Here is a 14,553-nt window from a genome sequence, read left to right on the forward strand (position 1 = left end):
TCAGAGCTGAAAAATGTGTTGCTGGAAAAGCGCAGCAGGTCAAGCAGCATCCAAGGAGTAAGAGAATCGACGTTTCGGGCATAAGCCCTTCTTCAGGACTGCAAGAAAGGCTTATGCCTGAAACATCGATTCTCCTGCTCCTTGGATGCTGCCTGACCTGTTACATGTAGCCTAGACCAGGTAAGGACGGTAATTCCCTTCCCTAAAGTGAACCAGATGAGTTTTTCTAACAATGGGTTCATGGTCATCAACAGACTCTTCATTCCAGATTTTTATTCACTTACAATTCCACCATCTGCCATGGTGGGGTTTGAACCTGGGTTCCAGGAACATTACCTGGGTCGCTGGATTAACAGTCCAGTGATAATACCATCAGGCCATTGCCTTCCCTATAGCAAGGCGTGGCAGGATAAGGAAAGATATGTAAGCTGAGAGCATGGCAGTAAGCACCAAGTGAATACGCACAGGAAGTGCAAGGGAACAGCCGTGATAGGCCACCTATTCCAAGCTGCAGACAATGTACCTGTCTCTGTGTGTGGTAATTACATGATGCTGGTTGCTAGCACACTGCTGGTACCTTAGAGAGAGACCGGAATGGTGATGATTACTCCCTGAAAGTCTAGTGCCAGTGTGTGTGGTGGAAGGATAAATTGTGGCTGGGGCTGGTGGATCATGGCCTGGTCTGCAGTTTGCCTGTGGGCAAGATGGAGGTCGCTTGAGGGGTCAGGGAGTGGCTAGTTGAAATCACCAGACATCCACTCAGGTTTTCACGTTGAGTTTTCCCGATTGCTGGTTTGTTAGGAGGGCTCCTCATATCCTGCCTGATCTGTTGTACTTTTCCAGCACCATTCTCTTCAATTCTGATCTCCAAGCTGGGACAACTGGCTGCTCGCTTTTCATTGTACAAGTAATTTTTTTTAAAATTTGAAAGCCTTCTGCCTGAGGCAGTATTTGTTAGCTATTATCAAATTAGCCTTAAACCCCTTTAACCTAGTCTTTTCAGAGTCTGTACCGTTTTACATTCTCTCTGAAAAGAAAACCCAAGTACAAGATAATGTGGTTAATGGAGCAGTTTCGTCACACCATCTACTAATGAAAATCTGTGGCAGTCTTGCTGCCGACATGACTTTGACTTCTTGTTTACTGACGTTGTCTTATCTGAAGCAAAGAGAAAGGTGGGGAGGGGGAGATGGTGGAGTGTGGTTGGGAGAGTATGGCGTAGTTGTGATGATGGGTGTTGTAGGTTGGCGTTCTAGAAGAGAGCGATCAGAAATTGGGGTGATGGGGGTAGGGGAGGGGGGGGGTGCAATATCCGAATCACCTCACAAAACTGTGTTGTGAACCGGAGTTCGGACACAATCCTATGGCCTCGGGTCAGTCAGCCTACACCTTACAGCACGTCCCATCGAACAGCCGGAACAATTCCAACTCAGTCAAGTCTCCTGGCGCAAAGCCAAGGTCCGTAAAGGGTTAAGCTGGGTTTGCCATCCAGTGAGACTCGGAGGCACAGCTGCTGGGAGAATCTGTCTGCACCACCGCCGCTAAGCCACCCCCTCCCTTCCCCACCCACACTGCCTCACAAACCACCCCCTTCAACCCTCCTCTCTCCCACATGCACTCCCATCTCCAACACCCACAACCCCCACCATCCCTTCAAAGCATTCAAGTCGCAGCCTGGAATCAAAGAGTGCCGGAGTCTTGTTTTAATTTGAGTTTAGAGAAAGACGGCATTCAGCAGCATATTGTTGAAGCATGCAGCAGTGGTGACACTGAGCATACTTCAAGGCTTCAGATTGGACGGTGGTCATTGCTGCCTGACGCCTTATCAGGGACTTAATTTCACCACAAATCCTCTGGAGTGCAGCTTCATCTTCTGAGCCCATGCCAAGCAAATTCTCATCTTCCCACTTGTCTGCAGGCTGTTTGGAGGTTCTAATGCGGCTGGCTTGATGCTATTAATCCTGCTTCAAGTTGATACATGCAAATGCTGATGGAAAAAAAACACAGAAAGGGAAATAAAAACAAAACAGAAAGAGAGCATCCAAGTGGCGACCACAAGTCGTACTGCCATGGGAACTCTCCTAATTGAAACCTAAACTACCCCTTTATCGTCAGTACAAAAAAAGGATTTATAACACACCCTTATGTCTCAGCATCTCCTCCTCATAAAAACAATGATTTACCCAAAACAGACAGTAAATTATTGCAAGGCCTCATTCCTTAACAGCCTCTCCCATGCTAAGAAACCCAGTAGCCTTCCTAATTAACTCGTTTGACTGAGCATCGTAAAAGCAATTGAATTTATTTACTTTATTTGAATTTTGTTTTTTTTTAACAAGGCGAATCCAAGGCGAGTGCAGCCAGTTGCCTGGTGACCTGACCCAGCTAGGTCTGTCTGCATCAGAAGGAAAATTAAACGACTGAAGGGGGGAAGATTATGAAGCTGATGTTTGCTGTTCTAGACCACAGAGTGAACTGCGGCAGTAATATAATCAAACTGTTGCCATCAAGAACTAGAAGCACAGAGGTACGATACCTGAATGTTATAGAATTGTACGCTCACTGTGAATATTGCGCACTCGCCATGTCAAGTTTAAAGGCTATAAGATTTCTCAGTAGATTAGTTGGCTCCACACAACTTATTAATATCTATCTCCCTTTTCAGTTCAGTCAGCATATGCAGCTCCCTGTGTTATCTCCTCTTAAGACTGTTGACTATGCATTTGGGAGCTGTATTTTGTAATGGAGTCCCTGTTATAATGATGTTGCCTTACAGGGCTTCTTTATTATGTTGGCAGCTTCCAACTATGAAAAGTACATCCACATTCATGTTATCTCAGAGAATATTGAAAAGCTTGGTATGTTCATGTCATTTTTTTTTCCCCCAGATTTCTCAGTTAATGAGAGAGTCGCATATCAGGAATGACTGCCTTGCTTAGACTTTTGGGCCCGGTGTGAAAAATAATTTTGAGTCCAGGCCAAAAGGAGTATTGTCTGATATTAGCCAATGATCACCATGGTGTACAATAACAGCAATTGTGCTAATTTGCATACGATAGGAATGCACATATTAAACATCTGAATATACAAACAAGGAACAAGAGAAGGCCACTCAGCATTTTGAGCCTGTCTGGCCATTCGGTAAGGTGATGGATGATCGGATTTTAAACTCATTCCTGCATACCCGCCAAGAATCTTTCATCCCCTTGGAAATCAAGAATCTGCCTTAAAAATATTTAAATATTCCGACCTGCCACCTTGTGATGAAGGGAATTCCAAAGATCTCTAAGAGAAAATAAGGTGAAGGATCATCCTTATACGGTATGACAACAAACTTTGAGTTGGATCAGGATCCCAAAAGTTAAGGAGTACAGCTCGTTCTGTGAGAATGTGCATTTTCTCAACGTGAATTCTGTGCAATGTGATTGACGAACTGGGGAGGTTACTTATTCAGTTTGAACCTTTACAATGTGTGTTAGCTGTATCTACATTGCCAATATTATAAGCATCGTTTCCGAAGCCTGATTTCTCTATAACGTCAGGCTGTGCCAGAACACAACCAATGTGTTATAGAGGAACTGATTGGATATAAATATGATTAGAATGGGTTGTCTGATGGGACAATGTACATTAGTGCAACAAAAAAAAAATCCACCATACGTGGAGAAAGAAACATGAGGAGCAGTAGACTGCGATGGAAGGTAAATGAGGAGATGGAGTGGTTGGACATAGAGCTCCCCTCTATTTGGCTGAATGAACATCTATTAGGATTGATTCACAAGCAAGGCCATGTATCCACGTGCCCCATGTCTGTTGATGGAGGCAGTGCTGATAAATAATTAACAAACTGAACAAGTGGTGTAATTATTTCAGGCTGTTCTGAAGTCCTGAGCCTGCCCCTGGAATGAAGCAGGCATTAGAAAACCCTATCAGCCCACTAAATTACACTGATCCTCCAAAGAGCATCCCACCCAAACCCAACACCCTAGGTATTTCCCGTGGCTAATCCACCTAGCCTGCACACTATGGTAATTTAGCATGGCCAATCCAACTGAGCTGCACATTTTGGAGTGTGGGAGGAAATCAGAGCACCCAGCAAAACCTATACGGGGAGAACGTGCAAATTCCACATAAACAATTACCCAAGGCTGGAATCGAACCTAGCGCTGTGAGGGAGCAGTGCTTACCAGTTAGCCAGCCACAGTGGGATTAAATGAGAATTTTACTAAGTGTCCCCTTCACTTGGGATGGTGGGTAGGCTCTCAAAGAATGATGGCTTATCTGAGGTCTCCCGGCATGTGAGGAGTAATAGACTGCGATGGAAGGTAACTGAGGAGATGGAGTTGTTGGACATACAGCTCCCTTCTCACCAAACATTTTAAATAAAGTGTGGAGACAATAGCCAGGCCTCCAACATGGATTGAAATGGTGGAACCCTTTTCAGAGCGGCTAATTCTTGCTCTTACACCCAGGTGGGCACGGAAACCCTGCTGGATGTCTGGGGGTTTGCTAATCTGCCCATCTCCTGGCATCTAAATTGCTGCTGGAGACCAGCTAGAAAATCCCAGTTGTCCTTCTATGATTGATCTTAAACAGTCCTATGACAAGCTTAATCAGCTAATCACCATGGAAGAGGTTACTTGCCTTTGCAAGTCTTTGTCTACCCCAGTCCAACACCGGCATCTTCACACATACTGCCTGCTCTGGGAAATGGGTATGACAGAAGGCATGGGCATTTTCAGGCTATGACCACCTTTTTGCATGTGAGTCCTGTCCAAAATCCAATCCCTTAGCTCTATTTTTTTCTCTCCTAGGATGCTGGCTGACCAGCCTGTGTTTACAGCATTGCCTGCCTTTATCTCAGATTTCTGGCATGTGCAGTTATTTCTACCGGGCTGTGTTCAAAACGTTGCAGGTAATGGGGAGATGGGATCTCTGATGGTTTCATTTTTATTCCTCCGGCAAAATTGGAGCCACTTCTCTGTGGAAACGCTAAACACCAGTGTTTCTAGCTTAACTCGGAGACCAATAATGTGTCCCAGCCACATGTGGCATTCAATCAAACACTTCCGGACAATGAAGTTTGTTGTCAGTAACAAAATACCAATCCTAATACTGTAGCTGATTGTAATTAATGTACTCCATAAGGAATCTAAGTGGCATGACAACCTCGGAGGAGGGATTCCAAAATTGTTTGTATGTTTATAGTTATCTGTGAGGATTTAATAGAGGTGTCTAACATCAGTGACAAACATTTAAAAAAAGAGACAGTGTCACTGGACGAGTACTCCAGAGACCTACACTAGAGTCACATTTATAGAGTCATAGAGATGTATCGCACAGAAAAGACTCTTTGGTCCAACCCGTCCACATCAACCAGATATCCTAAATTAATCTAGTCCCATTTGCCAGCATCTGGCCCATATCCCTCTAAACCCCTTCCTTTTCATCTATCCATCCAGATGCTTTTTAAATGTTGTAATTGTACCGGCGCCCACCACTTCCTCTGGCAGCTCATTCCATACACACATCACTGTCCATGAAAAAGTTGCCCCTTAGGTCTCTTTCATATCTTCCCCCCCTCACCCTAAACCTATGCCCTCTAGTTCTAGACTCCCCTACCTCAGGGTAGAGACTTTGTCTATTTATCTTATCCATGTCCCTCATAATTTTGTAAACCTCTATAAGGTCACCCCTCTACCTCCGACACTCCAGGGAAAACAGCCCCAGCCTGGTCAGCCTCTCCCTATAGCTCAAGTCCTCCAACCCTGGCAACATCCTTGTGAATCTTTTCTGGACCTTTTCAAGTTTCACAACGTCCTTCGTATAGCAGGGAGACCAATGGGGATCAAATCCCAATGTCACACTGTTAAGAGTTGAATGAATAAATCTGGAATTAAAAATTAAATTAATTAAAAATTAGTCTTTGAATGGACATGCATAGTCACCATTACTATGTGAGAACCCATCTAGTTCAATATTGTCTTTTACGAAAGGAACTCTGGAATCGTTGTCTGATCTGGCCCTCCAGGTTGACTCCAGACCCAGTGCAATCTGGCTGACTCTTAACTGTCCTCTGCAATGGTCAAGAAACCACGCCGTTCAATGGCAATTAGGAACAGGCAAAAAGTACCGCACTTACAAATGACAACCGATGAAAGAATAAGACATTTAAAAAAAGGGTTGTTGACATCCTCAAATTTTGTGTGTGGTTTTGGTCTCCTTATCTGAGGAAGGATGCTCTTGCTCTTGAGGGAGTGCAGCGAGGGTTTCCCAGGCTGAGTCCGGGGATGACGGGACTAACACATGAGGAGAGCTTGACTGGGTTAGGAATGTTTTTGCTGGACTTCCGATGAGTGTGGGAGTATCTCAGAGACTTATCACATTCTAACAAGACTAAACAGGGTAAATGCAGAGAGGATGTTCTCGATGGTGGGTGTGTCCAGAAACAGGGGTCATAGTCTGAGGATTGGGGTGAGGACAAAGATGAGGAGATATTTAGATTAGATTACTTACAGTGTGGAAACAGGCCCTTCGGCCCAACAAGTCCACACCGACCTGCCGAAGCACAACCCACCCATTCCCCTACATTTACCCCTTTTACCTAACACTACGGGCAACTTAGCATGGCTAATTCACCTGACCTGCACATCTTTGGACTGTGGGAGGAAACCGGAGTACCCGGAAGAAACCCACGCAGACACGGGGAGAATGTGCAAACTCCACACAGTCAGTCGCCTGAGTCGGGAAATGAACCCGGGTCTCTGGCGCTGTGAGGTAGCAGTGCTAGCCACTGTGCCACTGTGCCACCCACAAAGAGTAGTGAGCCTTTGGAATTCATTACCACAGGAAGTGGTTGATGCCAAAACATTGAATGTATTCAAGAGGCGACTAGATACAGCACTTGGGGTGATTGGAATCAAAGGTTGTGGGGAAAAAGCAGGATTAGGCTGTTGGGTTAGGTGATCAGCCATGATTGTGATGAATGGCAGAGCAGGGTCAAAAGGCTAAATGGCCTCCTCCTGCTCCTACTTCCTATGTTTCAATGTTTCTATCCAAGTCAAGGACAGACTGAATCATTCATGTGGCCTTGCTCAAGTGACAACAGTCCATGAAAACAATCACTGCACTGTCACACCAACAGAGGGGATATCTGTCACATCTGTCAGAATTACTAAGAGACAGGGCCAGGGATAGGGATGTACAGGAGGGCCCAATAGTCAGGCCCTGGACACCAAGGGGCCTGCTGTGCTCAACTTATGGACAAGCCCAGGCTAGCATCAAAGTCCATGATTTCTCTTCAAAGATCTCGGTGGAAGATTTTCTGTGTTTTTGTAAAATTTGTTTTTGGACTTCAACAACACTGAGATAGGAGTCTTTACTGCCCATCATTAGTTTTTGATGGAAGTATTGAGCAAGTCAGATAGTGTGAGAAAGAAACAACATAGGTCAGACTGGGTAGGAATAGCAGACTGAACCAATTGGGTTTTAACAACAATGCAGGAATTGTACTGGCATATTTCTCCGTGTTTTTCTGAAGAATCCAAGAACAGTCATTAGACTCGAAATGTTTTTTCTCTCTCCACAGACACTGACAGACCCATTGAGTTCTCCAGCACTTAGTTGAAAGCTGGAGGTTTACAGGGAATTTGAGGAAAAGATTATTTACCCAGTAAGTAATGGGGATTGGGAACGTGCTGCTTGGGAGCATTGTTGAGTTGGGAAATCTCACAACCTTTAAAAAGTACTTGGATGAGCATGTTAAAAAGTCATAATTATAAAGACTATGAGTCAACTACTAACAAGTGAGACTAGAGCAACTTTAGAGTAGTTTTTATTTGGGTCAAAGAGTTTCTTCTGTCCTAAATAAATCTTTGATTTTATGATTCCTATTTTTCTTCCAGATCTCCACCACCCACTGTACTTTGCTATAGTTAACTGCAGCTACTGATTCTACTTAGAATCCCAACACTGTGAAAGCAGGCCATTCGTTCCATCGTGACCACACTGACCCTCCGAAGGGCATCCCACCCAGACCAACCCCCTACCCTATATTTCCAATGGTTCATCCGGCCAAACTACACATCCCTGAACACCATGAGCAATTTAGCATGGCCATCTTTGGATTGTGGGAGGAAACCTGAGAACCCAGAGGAAACCCACTCAGACACAGGGAGAATGTGCAGACTCTGCACAGACAGTCCCCCAAGGGTCCCCGTTGTGAGGCAGCAGTGCTAACCCCTGAGACATCGTGCTGCCCACTTCCTCAGATATGAGAACGATGAGCAGAAAAGTCGATCCTCAATCGATGCGAAAATATTCGGGAAACACAGAGTGAAAACCTGAGCTGTACAGTGATGCTGAACAAAGCAGACCGATCGAGTTTCAATATCCTTCGTTCCCTCATCATGAAGGAAACAATATATCATTTTTTTCAAAGCAAGGTAATTATGTAATCTCTGCTTTGGATGTCAGGATTTCATGTTAATACAAAAAGGAGGCGGATATCTCTCACCCACCAATGAGAGACAGAAGAACTCATTTGCTTGGTTCCATCATCAGGGCATGGTTCATGGAGGCTAATTGAGTAGGAGAGTCTCTCATCAATGACAGAGCCGACTCAAATTTCAATCGATGACCTTTAAATGGATGAAGAGTTGGACGCCTTCTGTTACTTTCTTACCCTTTCTCACTGATGTTCTCTATGTTTCCCACTGATAATCCAATGCATCCAAGTCGAGAGTGTGGTGCTGGAAAAGCACAGCAGGTCAGGCAGCATCCGAGGAGCAGGAGAATCGCGTTTTAGGCATAAGCCCTTCATCAGGACATCCTTTTCCTGCTCCTGGGATACTGCCTGACCTGCTGTGCTTTTCCAGCACCACACTCTCCATCATTTGTTGTCCTCACTTTCTCCCAGTGCAGCCAAGTGTCCAACAATGCCTTCAGCATAAGAGTAAAGAGCTTTACTAATCATCATCTGGATTCTTATTCCATACATAGCTTGGCAGGAGGAGGAAAGTTGGAGGTATGGAGATAGAATAGATGTTTGAAGGTATAATGTGAACATGTGGAGGTGGGATGGGCAGGGAATTAAGCTGTTCTGGAACAGGACAAGAGTTTGAGAATAAAATTCTTCCAAATAGTATTAATGTGGCTACCTTCGAAAGAAATGCATGAAAATGAAAAAGTATTGAAATTTCCTAAACAGGCTGCTCTGCATAAACATTGAAAACCAGAAGAAGTGAATGGTGACATGGAACATGCTGTGTTGGAGAGTTGGGACATGAGCTTATGCCTATGATTCCCAACACAGTGGGTATTTGATTGCATTGAAGCTTTCGAGAAGAGATGAGATCCATCAGATGGAAGGACGATTGTAAGATGTAATGACCCCAGGCTATTCCTCGGAACGGCACAGATGCAACCTTTCAAGATATGCAGATATTTTCTATTTCATAACATTTTCAAGATCTTATTTTTCTTTGCACTATAACAATAGCAAACCTTGTGAGTGAAGTTGAAAAACCATTTAACAAGCTGCGGCATTCTGGGAACAAATAAAGTAGCCAGAAATACAGTATTATTCATTCTATTGATGCAATTGGTATTTTCATTGCCCACAACATCAAAAATGATCACATACACACATGAAATACTGTAGAATCTGTCTCAGCAAAAGCCTGCAATTATCATTAATTGTTTCCATCCACATGCTAATGTCCATCAGATGTTAATATGCCTGGAGTTTTAAAAGAAAGAAATTTTTAACCCTTTGTGCATTTGCATCTCCAGAGTATATTTTTTTCTCACTGGGTGGTCAATTTCACCTTACACACATCACATTCAATTTCACCGTTGTAATATTATTGAGAAACACAGTTTATTGGTCTTATATTAACTATCAGAAAGTTAGTGTACTGATAGTTCAAGTGTCATATACTCTGGTTTTGCTCTCCAAATTCTCCCCGATTGGCTAGTTAAGACTGAAATATCAAAATCGCTACTCTTCAGCTTACTCTCTCTAAACCTTTCTTCCTTCTTAATTTCCATGGCATCTCTAATTTCTTAAGTATTAATTTAGGTTGATATTTAATATCTAGATTTTCAGCAAACTTCTTCTGGCCTGCTGTCAATTACTTGTACTCCCTGAAGATAATTTTTAAAAGTCAGTAATTCAACTCATCATTTCACCAATGCATTGATGCAGTTCACCGTGGAACCTAGTATTCCATTAGACATTGATTGCCTGCTTTCTACGTGCACTGGAGGCACCAGAAGACTGCAAACATTGGAAGACCACTAGCCTTTTTGCACATGCTCTGGAGGACGGCATTGTGAAGAACCATGGAAATTAAGGATGACGAGAGATTTTGAGGCAGTGAACTGAAGAGCAGCTATTATCATTTTTAGATTATCACTTGCCAACGGGGAGAGCCAAGCATGCAAAGACCTCAATGGACAGGAGCAGTGGAAAGAAAGTGGGGTCTGTTCTAAAGAAAGGTCACTGGACCTGAAACATTAACTCTGTTTTCCCTCCACCGGAGTTGCCAGACCTGCTGTGTTTTTCCAGCAACTTCTGTTTTTGTGTCAGATGTCCAGCATCCACAGTTCTTTTCTTTTGGTTTTTATTTGCTCAATGTATAGTCCATGAGCTCAGCCTTCACATCCTCACTTTATGGAAGAGTTTGTGAATTTGAAGATTTTATTTTAAGATATTGATTGTGTTGTCCATGTTGCTACAGCATTTAGAATAATGTATGGGAGTGAAAAACATTTAAATTGGACCAACACGTCACAATTGGTGACTATCAAAAAAAATTAAACAATATATTAGGGAGGAGAGTGGAAGAGAGGCTTAGAACATTTGCCATTGAGGAAGAGATTGATGAGCTTGCTGACTTGGAGATTGAAGATAATGGCAACGATCATTTGATATACACCATAAAAGCCAGATACATTGTATTGTTTTATTATTCCAATTATCAACAGTGTATAAATAGAAATATATCCAAAGAGATTGAAGTTGAAATGCCACACATCATAACACCCACCACAAATCAGCCTCTAAATACACCTCCATTCTACTGACAGGAGTTTCTGAAAGTCAGTGCTGCACCTCAGTCTATCATTGTATTGCTATAGCGATACAACACTTTGCACTCGAGGATACACACCCACCTGATGGAATGGAGCGGGCAGTGTCTCTGGGCTATTTGCTGGGTCTTTTGGCACTTACTCACAACATCACTACCTTGCATCACCTTTCCTTTTTGCACGTTTCCAACTCAGTCAGAGATACCAGGCTCACAGTGCAGAACAACTTTGATTATCCGAATGAGATGGGAGGAGAGTATTTTGTTCAGATAACTCATTGTTCGGATAACGGATAATATTTTTACGGGACCTTGAGATCTCATTCAGATAATCCAAAATTTGGATAACTGATGTTTGGATAACTGAGGTTGTTCTGTATTGCTGTCTGGCTGTACAAGTTAGCACAGGCACAAATCTATGAAACTTATCATGCAGTCATCATCAGTGAAATCAGGGGAGATCAACTTTGCTCAGGGGTTCCTGCCACCATAAGTCAAAGGCAGCCTTTATACCAGTCCAGGTCTTGGACATAGGCAGCCTATTAGGCAGTCCAAATCAGGGTCCTCTCCTCATTAAGGATGAGGTGTTGAATGTTGGTTTTCCTCCTGAACTGAAAGAGTGGTAGATATTAAGGGAGATGAAACTGTGGTACAGTTGTTATTGATACAGGTCGGGAGGTGCCCAGAATGAATGACTCGGCAGCGTAGAGTGCTGTTGGGTATTGGGGTGTGTTCCAGTGAGTGAAGGAAGATGTTGCAGGTGCTGGTGAGATTGGCAGGGCTTGAGTCTTGGTGGGAGTTGGATACATGAGCAATGATACAGTGAGGTGGAGCTATCAGAGAGAAGATGGTGGCACATACACCAGCAGAGTAGAGAAGTCCACTGATGTTGTTCCCATAGTGCTGGGCAGTCCTCCAGATAGCAGTGATCACATTGACCCATGAGGCAACCTCGGACCAGACTGGCATAGTCTGGTGTCATCCTCCAATGCCAATTCTGGGCAAAGAGGACGGCCCATGTCTGCGGACTCCACCCAGTAGACTCTCCAACACCCTGTTCGCAAAAGAGGGCACTAATTTCCCCTTGTCCAGGTTAAACGGGACAAATCTTGCAGGCCAGATCAGGATTGTGACATTGGCTACACAGCAACTTATAAAGGTGGCACGGGGGCAGAAAAGGGTGCTTCGCCTTCAGTAGATATCTGGTGAGTGGTACATTGATGTGGTGGAATGAGGCCAGAATCAGAGTGAAGAATGCCGTTGGGGGGACAGACATAGTTAATGAGATAAGTTTGGTAAAATACAGCAAGAATCTTACTGATCCTTGGGGAGACAATCCTTCCTCAAAACCCTTGATGCAACGCACTCTTAGCCAAAAAAAAGAGATCTGGCCCCTGTAAAACCCACCTCCAGTGACCCTAATTCATCGACTCTGGAGACCAAAATGGCTGGCGCATCACACATTTACCTTCATCAGCCAGATAGTGCTCTGTGTTGCCTCAGGGACGTCAGATTAAGTTTAAATCCCAGCTCCCATACATTTATTAGGTTGCTGATACTAACTGATACGAGTGTTTTGATTCAAGGTTTATCATAATGAGGCAAAAACAGATCAAAAGAGAGCAAAAAGCAAAACCTCCAGGCCTGCAAAGTTCAAACAGCACATAAGGGATATAATTGCTAATAAGAATAAAAAAGCGATTCCTCGGACTCTACTGTTTAATATAGAAGCTCGGATTGATAGAATAAAGCAGCACAAAGAGACACTGCCTGTCAATCATGGTTGTGCCAGTATTTGAAAAAGCTCTCCAGTTCATCCCACTCCCTGACTCAGTCCCTATAGACTTGCAGTTTTCTTTTCATTCACGTATTTATCCAATTTCCTTTGGAAAGTTAGTAATAAATCCATTTCTATCACCGTTTCAGGCAGTGTATTCCAAATCATAACAGCTTGTTCAATATAATAACCAATTCTTCATGTCGTCTCTCTTTGTTTTGCCAATTACCTTAAATCAATGTCCTCTGGGTACCAATCCTCTCCAACTGGAACCAGTTTCTCTTTATTTATTTCAACCAAACTGTTCATGACCTTGAACACCTTGATCAAGTCCCTCTCAACATTTCTGCTCTGAAAGCAATAATCCCTGTCAGTCCATATAACTGGTCAATGATCATGTGCGTCTGTTATGTTAACCTATTCTGCGCCCTCTCTAAGATGATGGCATCTTTTCCAAAGTGTTGCATCCAGAACTGGACACAATACATCAGTTGAGATCCAACCAAAGTATTATGAAGTTTCAGCATAACATTCTTGCTTTTATACTCTAATGCTTTTATTAATACATCCAATGGTCCCACTTACTGAACTGCTGGCACAATTTTCATGCACTATTTTTTATTAATTCACAGTATGTGTTTCGCTGGCTGGGCCATCATTTATTGACCATGTAAAAGTACCCAAAGGACAATTAAGAGTCAAGCACAATGCCATGGGTCTAAAATGACATGTAGACCAGAAAAGAAAAGGTTAGGAGACATTTTAAGCTAAAGGTTATAAGGAAAATTGTGAAATCAGAGCCCATAATAAATGGACGACGGTGAATATTTTAAAAATGAAAATGTTAAAAATTTAGAGAAAGTTCTGGAAGAATGGAGATGACTGTATCATATTTTCAGAGAGGTAATACAATTGGCATACCATGAATGGCCTTTCTCTATCCAGTAAAATATGGCAGAGAAGATCGTAGAGTAACAGGTTAGTGCTGGAAAATCCCTGAACATAAAGGTTGGCAAAGAGTTCCAGGACAACCTAGCAAGCTGAAAAACAGCAGTGCAAGCTGGGTGGCCCCAGCTTTCCTATATACTCATGGAAATAATCTTCACAGCTTGTTTCTTTTAAAAGTTTGGAAGTTATGGGTGGCCATTTTGAAAACATGCAAGGAAACAATGCCACAAAACTCCTCAGCTCATTGGTGTTTGCTGTTTTCCAGTACATAGTCACTCCTCAGTGGGGAGTCCTGTTAATTCATAGATATTCTCATAGGACTGTGCTGCTGCAGTGATGTGATAACATTATATATTCATTCACTCCTGCAGAACTCATGAATTATGCTTCTTTTCAGATTTGGAGAGATTTTTCTTTTGTTCCAGCAAAATAACATCTACTGTAGAGCCTCTTTAAAATCCCTATAATAAGATCCTACATTTTAAATTTCTTTCTCCAGTCTCAACCAAGATGTCGGTATGAGTGTACAAAACCAGTTGTTCATCGTTATATTATTCATTCCCAGAGTGTGGGACCATCATGGTTTATTCCCAGTGATCTTGAGAACCTGGGCTACCCCCTGAAGCCTTTCACTCTTTGTAACAAAAACGCTCCCACAGCCCTGTTGGTTTGAGTAGAAATCCTGCAGCTGTGTCCCAATAATAATGAAGGAACACTGATCAATGTCTAAGCTCG

The sequence above is a fragment of the Hemiscyllium ocellatum genome, chromosome 8, assembly GCF_020745735.1.
Source record: "Hemiscyllium ocellatum isolate sHemOce1 chromosome 8, sHemOce1.pat.X.cur, whole genome shotgun sequence".
NCBI classification, from domain to species: Eukaryota; Metazoa; Chordata; class Chondrichthyes; order Orectolobiformes; family Hemiscylliidae; genus Hemiscyllium; species Hemiscyllium ocellatum.